The following is an 8,305-nucleotide window of genomic DNA, read 5'->3' as shown; positions in this document are numbered from 1 at the left end:
GAAGCTGCTGATCGCTCTCTGGGAGGAGATCTGCTGTGTCAACTCAAATCTCTCGGACAGATTCTTCTTCCTGTAGAGAGCCAACTTCTCTTCCTGCAGAGAGCAGCCTCAAGTCTGTCCAGAAACAACTCCCTTTTTTCTCCAGAGCTGCCCTCTTATCCTCCCAGAGCATGGGCGTGGGATAATGCAAGGGCTTCTGGGAAAAATTACTTCAACCAATGAACTTGCTCCTCCTAAGTATGCAAGCTCTTCCCCAGGAATTCACAAGTAAACTCCCCTAAAGGCTGGAACTAGAGAATTGTCAAATACCGACTTAGCACTTAGTAAGAACCTAATATCTCATTATCTCATTAGCACTTAGTAAGAACCTAACATCAATAATAATAATAATAATAATAATAAATTTCAAGGAAAGGATCATGTCTAGTACTTTATTTGTATCCAACTGGGATCTAGACAATTTTTCAGGTCAGTGATTATCAATAAGTGATCACTATGTATTCTATACAGAGACAAAAACAAATTTCCCTATTCAGGGATGTTCTGCTGGGGAGAAAAAACTTGTGCATAAATAATGCAAAATATATAGAAAAGCAGTATAATATAATTTTCAAAGAAGTAGAACACTGATAATAGAGTTAAGGAAAGGGATGAGGCAATAATTTGTGTAAAAGGTGATATTTAAGCAGAATCTTGAAGGAAGCTAAGGATGTAGAGAGGTAGAACTGAAGAAGGAAATGCTTCCAGCCAGTGCCAAAGTGCAGAAATAGAAGATGGGATGTCATGAATAGGAAACATCAAATATGTCACTTTGACTAAAATGTAATGCAAGAGCTATAGTAATGTAAAAGACAAGTTATAGTCACATTATGAAGGATTTTTAAAGCCAAACCCAGAGTTTGTATTTTCTCCTAGAGACAATAGGAAGCTATTGAAGGTTTTTAAGTAGGAGAATAATGGGGTCAGACCTGTTCTTTAGGAATATAATTTTGATTAATATGTTGAGGATGAATTGGAGATCAGATCCTGGATGTATGGAGATCACTTAAGCGTCTATTGCAATCAGCAAAGTGCTAATAAGGTAATAAGCAAAATTTAATAAATATATATTCTATAAGTATCCCTATGTTAGTGGAGAAAATGGAAAGATGGAAGAGATGTTACAAATGTAGAATCAACAAGACTTAATAACTGATTAGATAGAAAGGCTGAGGGAAAGGAAAGAAATGAGGATGACTCCACAATCATAAACCTGGATTATTGGAAGGATACTAGTTACCACAAGAGAAATAGAAAATTTAGGAATAAGAAGAGGTTAACTCTGGAGAAAGATAAGAAGTCCTGGTATGGACATTTTTATTTGAGATGCCTTTAGAATATGTAGCTGGACAGTGTCACTATTGGGTCTGTATCCCAGAGATCAAAAATGAGGGGAAAGAATACACATGTTAAAAAACGTTTGTAATAGCTCTTTTTTGTAGTGGCAAGGAACTGGAAATTAGGTAGATTCCCATTTACTTTGGGGAATGGCTGAATAAATTATGGTATATGAATGTAATAGAATATTAGTGTTCTATTAAGAAATGATGATCGGCTGGTTTCAGAAAAGCCTGGAAAGACTTACATGAACTGATGCTGAATGAAATGAGCAGAACCAAGAGAATATTGTGCACAGTATCAGTCATGTGAGAATCAATTGTGATGGACTTAGCTCTTTTCAACAATGCAGTGACCGAGATAATTCTAATATACTTGGGATGAAAAATGCCATCCACTTCCATAAAGGGAACTATGGAAGCTGAATATGGATCAAAGCACAGTATTTTCACTTTTTGTTTTTTTTTTCTCTTTTGGACTGATTTTTCTTGTACAACATAACAAATATGGAAATATGTTTAAAAGGAATGTATATATTTAACATATAAGATTTTGAAGAGGGGGAAGTAAGGAAGGGAGATAGAAAAATTTGCAACTCAAAATCTTACAAAATGAATGTTGAAAACTATCTTTACATGTATTTGGAATAATGAAATACTATTGAAGGGGGGAAAGAATATCTAGCTTGAAGATGTCCATTTCAAGATTAACTACAAAAATATGATAATTGGGTATGGAGATTTAGGAGTTAACTGCAAAGAACCTGTGGGAGTTTGTGAGATCACCAACAGAATATAGAGAGAAGAGAAAAGGGATTGGGGGATGATCCTGGAACCCTCCTGCACACTGATGCATACGGGGCAAGGCATGGATGATGATTCAACAGAGTATTTTTGGGCTTTCCTTCCACTTTTTATTGCTTCCTCTAACCAAATGACTTTATATTCGTTGGGAATATAATCTTTATATATGTTATCTCCCTAATAAAATACTTAAGCACTTTGAGAACAGAAACCATTTCACCTTTTTTATTGTGCTCCTAGTACCTTGCACAATAATAAGTAAATAATATAAGCTCTCAAAAATGCTTATTGATTGATTGGTTGGGAGTTGAAGATGTGAAGTTCGGATGTTTTTAGAGCTATTGATAGGTATATTAACATTTCCAAACAGAAAGTAGGGTATGGAGGAAGATTATGAACTATGGGCTGAATTATTTTTGTCTACAGGAGAAGATAGACACATACTGAATTACTCAGGGTAGCTGTTGTTTTGACCATATTTAAATTAAATTTAAATTCCATTCTATTCCCTCATGATCAGATCATGTCATGTCATGTACATTCCTAACTATCTTGAGAATGGATCCAAACCTTTGCTGTGAACTTGGGGGAAGGGAGAGATCAAAATCCTGGGTATCTTCAAATTACACTTTTCTTTCACTTTCCTTTTGAAAAATGCTGTTTGTCTACCAAAAGCCTGTTTTCTATCTGACATTCAGCAAAGCAAATAGAATTATAGATTTTAAGCCAGAAAGCACTTCAGAGACCTTTAATTCCAACTTCTTCATTTTACATATGGTAGAATTGAGTCACAGAAAGGTTAAGTGAATTGCCTAGGATCACACAGGTATGAGTGTTTGAAGCAAAATTTGAATCCAGGTCTCCTGGCTCCAAATTCAATTTCTTTTAACTATATTTTTTGTTCCTTTCTTTGTTCTGCATTCAGGTTTGTTTGTTGTTGTTTTTTCCCTTCACATTTTGTTCTGCCTTTCAAGAAAGTCCAAGGCTAAGTTTGTGCCAAATGATTGAGCTTGGAACGACTTCTGTCAGAATCTCTGAAATTCTTGCGTTGGTTTGGAATGAAAAGTGGGTGAATTTTTGGATCAAGAACTGGAATTTTATAAACAATAATGAAATCCCAGGTGAGCAGTTTCTTGGACTCACCTTCACAGAGGCCAAGTTCACAGAACTCCCGGGATGTCAGTGTTGGCAGAGCCAATCCCATGGGGAAAAATATAATTTCATTGTCAGAAACGCCCCCACTAGAAGCAAGAAGAGCAATTGTAGCTGCCCTAGGGACAGCATGGCTCATACCCGAGCTGTCTTGTGAACACATCCAACTCACTGAAATTTTAGGAGCAAGAAATGACTAATAAAATCCAGACAAAAGTGCCAGGAAAGCAAATACAATTGGTGACAGAGATAAGATAAAAGACTCCTTTTCTTTCTTGGTAAATGCACACAGGAAAGAAAATAAAGCACGTGATGATGTGAAGGATAGGATGAAAAACAACTGTAAAAATCCCACAGACTGTGGAGGTGTCAAGGTAATAGGCATTATACCTGGGCTGATGTGGAGCAAAGACATCTTTTTCCCTGGTTAGGAAAGGATGTTAAATGGATTTACTTTATGGGAAACAAGGTAGGTTCTAAAAGCTTTCACAGCCAAGTCTTTTCATTCTAACTCCACAATAACTCTGGCATCTGTCTCCTTTTCTTCTTTCCTATTACCATCATCAATTAATCAACTAATCAACCATATTTATTAAGTGCCTTTTGTGTGCTAAGCAATGGGATATAAGAATAAACAAGGAAGAAAAAAGAAACCAGCTTCTGCTGTCATAGAACCCTCCATTATATAAAGAAAAACAACACGTATACATTTGTGCATACACACTACTCACAAAACAAATGCATAAATGCATGATTTGGAGGGTGGAGGAGGTAAAACCATCATCACCCTTCACAGGACCATGACGAAAGATTTCTAAATAGACCCTGAGCTTCTAATATAAAGCCACCTCAGTTGCTTTGAATGGCACATCTGGCATTCTTCTGTCCATAATTTTTTTCTGGCTCCTGTTGTCTCTTGGATAAAATACAAACTCCTCAGTTTGACTTTTAAAGCAGTTCTGTTTTATGGGATATTATTCACTACTCCATGTACTCCATGTGCTTTACATTCCAGTCAAACTGGGCTGCTTGAACTTCAGTTTTCATTGACTGTCCTCCACCCCTAGATGCACTCTTTTCTCATCTCTGCCTTACATAATCTCTATTTCTAGAGCTACATATCTCTGCCCCACTTAAATCTATTTCATGCACAAGTCATCACTCTTGTGCTGGCATTGGTCTTTGAGAAGGAAGAAGAACAAGAAGAATCCCTTGCTTTCTCAGACCTCAACTTATGTGCTGCTGCCTATAGGAAGCTTTCCCTGACACCTTTAATTTTTAGTGTCCATTTCCTCTTCAAATTATCTTTTATATGCTTCTTTATTTATGTGCCGTGGCACTCCAATGAAATGTAACATCCCTGAGGACACGGAATCTCCCCCATTATAGCTTTCTATCTTTAAGTTCTAACCCAGTGCCTGTCATATTTTAAATACTTATGAAATATTTCTTGAATTGATTTGGCAGAGTGCATAGAGAACACTGAACTTAAAGAAGTTCAAAATCTAACTCAGTCACTTACTACCTTTACCAAATCATGTAAATTCTCTCAACCTCAAGTGAGTATATGTAGCATTATGAGGCTAGGCTTACTGATTCCAAAGGTTTAGCCTAGCCCTAAACCTACAAGCCTATGAGTTACCATAACATATATAATTTTAAGCAATTTTAGATCTTTTATTTATATCTATGATCTATATGTTTATAGATCAGTACTGGTATCCTGAAATAAAATCTAACAACAGTAGTTTGTGTATTTAAGAAAGCTTTTAACTACGTCCATTATATTATATTTAGTAAATCAAGAAAGTGAGCTATTAATATACAATAGGACAATTTTCAGTGAAGTTTAAACAAAAAGAATACTGCCTTCGCTAAACTAGTTTAATTAAATAAATATGTATTTTAAGTGCATAAATTGTTCAGAGCACTTTTAAGTCTCATCTGTAAAATGGGGATGATAATAGTACTTACCTCCCAGGGTTGTTGTGAGAATCAAATGAAATAAAAAAGCGTTTTAAACATTTTAAATCTCTATATAAATGCTAGCAAGGTGGCAGCAGAGAGCGCTGGGACAAGAATAAAGAATTCTTGAGTTCAAATTTAATCTCAGACACTAGGCAAGTCACTTAACTTTTAGTTGTCTCAGTTTCCTCAGGTATAAAATGGGGATAATAATAACATCTATATTTCAGGGTTGGTGTGAGGATCCAATGAGATAGCACGTATAAAGTGCTTAGCACAGTACCCAACACACATAGTAGGTGCTACATAAATCCTAGGAAAAGAAAAGCAGTTTAAAAAACAAGAAAAGGTAAAGGTGTTCCCCTATCTTCAAGGAGACATCCTCAGATGCCCAGCAGGAGATTAATACTTCCCCCAAGAAAACCATCCACCGCATGGGAAGCTATAGAAAGACGGTCTACCACAAAAGTCTTTCATAAGATTAATTACTGCAATTGTATAAAATGCAGTTTGTGGTTACCTGCCTTACCCTGTGGTGCACAAAGGGGCTTTCAAATTACTCCTGGCCCTTGTGGTTTGCAATACCAAGCTGGAGACAGCATTCGGCAGCTCCTGGACCTGTGTCTATCTCTGTCTAACAGGATGCTTCGGAAGCTGTTCCTCCAACAAGAGCACAAATCACTGGGCAAGCAAAATGGCTCATTTGGCATGTTGCTCCCTTCAAGAGCTGGTTTCCGGGCCGGGGTAAAGTAAAGGGCATCGCATCAGCCCATCACTGCCAACGCATAGGTTTGAAAACTACAGTCAGCTTCACCTCGTGAGCTTCCTTCTTGTTCTATTACTACTGACAATTGCTTCAGCATTGCAATAACTGCTCGGGATGACAAATTACTGTATGAAAGTGTCTTCAGAAGATAATTAGATTACCACCCCCATTTTAAGAGAAAGAACAGAGGATTAAACACCCATAGGATAGCAGCTGCCGTAGAGTCAGGAACTGTTCCACTAAGGAAAATATTTCCATTTCTGTTCCAGATTTCAGAGACTTAAGATAAGTGTATCATCCCTACTGGGGCTGTATGAGCAAATCTGCACATGTGATTTGGGGGATCAAATCCACCCAAAGATTTTAAATGGATTTTTTCCCTTTGCTTGTGCTAATTCACAATCATGAGCTGGGTCAGCTGGATAGGACTAGTCTAGCTATGACTTCTTAGAGGGTTCCAATCCCCTATTTCAAAGCTTTATTTCCCAGAAATTTATCTCCCCTTTTTATATATCAAGTCAGTCCTGCCAATCATTCCCATTCTAGGACCTGGTGTTTATTACCATTGAAGGTGAAACTATCCAGAGTGAAACTCTTAGCAGGACCCCAGCTAACCCTCCGTGAGTGGATTCTAGCTCAAAAAGTACTTTAATACTTTCTTTCTCTGCCTGCAAATTCTTTACCTCTTCCTGTCTCTGCTCCAAATCCCAGAAGTCTTGGGAAGAAATAGCAAAATGATGATTTGCACGGTCTCAACAAAGATGGTTTTTATAGCACAGTAGAAGCCACCTGTAATACCTAACATGAGGATGGCAGCCTACTGCTATTGAAGTGAATGGAGTATAATCTTTTTGAATAGCTATTATCAAAGCCAATGCAGGTGAAGTTGGCTAGAATAGGAGGTATCATTTGCTGATTTTGTAAGGATTTTATTCCAGTCTTAGGAAAGGAACTTTAGAAAATATTCACAAAATCAGAGAGGTAAAACATATTTCAAGCGATCAGAAAAATGGTGTTAATTTGTATCCAGTTTCTAATTAGCTCAAGTTCCTTCTTACTTCCAGTGATTTTATTCATTCATTTCTCAAGCATTTATTAAGCACCTACTGTGTTCAAGGAACTATGTTAGATGCTATGGATAAAAAGTAAAAAAATAAAACTTTTCTTGTCCTTAAGGAACTTTCATCCTAATGACCAGAAACACAATATAATTACTGAGTAAATTGCAGGAGATAGGGAAAGTATCAACAACTTGGGGTATCAGTTGAGAGTCTTGCTTAGGAGTCAGTTAGGATCTGAGACTTGAAAGAAACAATATTTCTTTATATACATAGGAAAGTAGTGAAAGATAGAATCTGGAGGAGGCTCATCACAATTAAGAAAATAAAAAAGTACATCAGTTTGACTAAAATGTCAAGTGTATAAAGGAAGATAATGTGTAATAAACCTGAAAAGTCAAGCTTAGAGCCAGGTTTTCTTTCTTTTTTTTTTATTAATAATTTTTTATTATATATATATTTTTATAATATTATCCCTTGTATTCATTTTTCCAAATTATCCCCCCTCCCTCTATTCCCTCCCCCCGATGACAGGCAATCCCATACATTTTACATGTGTTACAATATAGTCAAGGTACAATACATGTGTGTGAATATCATTTTCTTGTTGCACAATAAACTTTAGATACCGAAGGTACATGTAACCAAGCCAGGTTTTCTTTATAAGCCAAATGCATTTTGTCTCAGTTGACAATAGGGAGTCTCCTTTAGCAGAAGAGGTTAGAATTGTATTTTAAAAAGATGAATTTTTAAAAATATTATATATCTTGTCTCTCTAACATCACTGTCATTTCTAGGAGGTGGGAGAGATTCTCATTCTCTTGTACACCTCCCCCAACTTAAATTTTCTGTTATACTAGTAGTATGCTAGTTAAATGTTTAACAATCAGCTCTCTGAAAAATGCATGATACACTTAATTTTAATCTGCATCAACAATTTCTCCACTACTTTCTTTGTTGTTGCTCAGTTTTGTCTGACTCTTCACGACCCCTTTGACGTGTTCTTATTTTCTTTTTCCGCTCTTTTATAGATGAGGAAAGTAAGGGGAAATTGATAAGAGGCTTGTACTAGATCACAAAGATAGTTTCTGAGGCTGGATTTGACTCAGATCTTCCTGCCTCTAATCCTGATACTCTACCCATCTGCCACCTAACTTCCCCATTATTTTTTTTAAGTCTAAACA

Source organism: Sminthopsis crassicaudata, chromosome 2 (genome assembly GCF_048593235.1).
Source record: "Sminthopsis crassicaudata isolate SCR6 chromosome 2, ASM4859323v1, whole genome shotgun sequence".
Classification (NCBI taxonomy): Eukaryota; Metazoa; Chordata; class Mammalia; order Dasyuromorphia; family Dasyuridae; genus Sminthopsis; species Sminthopsis crassicaudata.
This window is presented reverse-complemented; position numbering follows the sequence as displayed.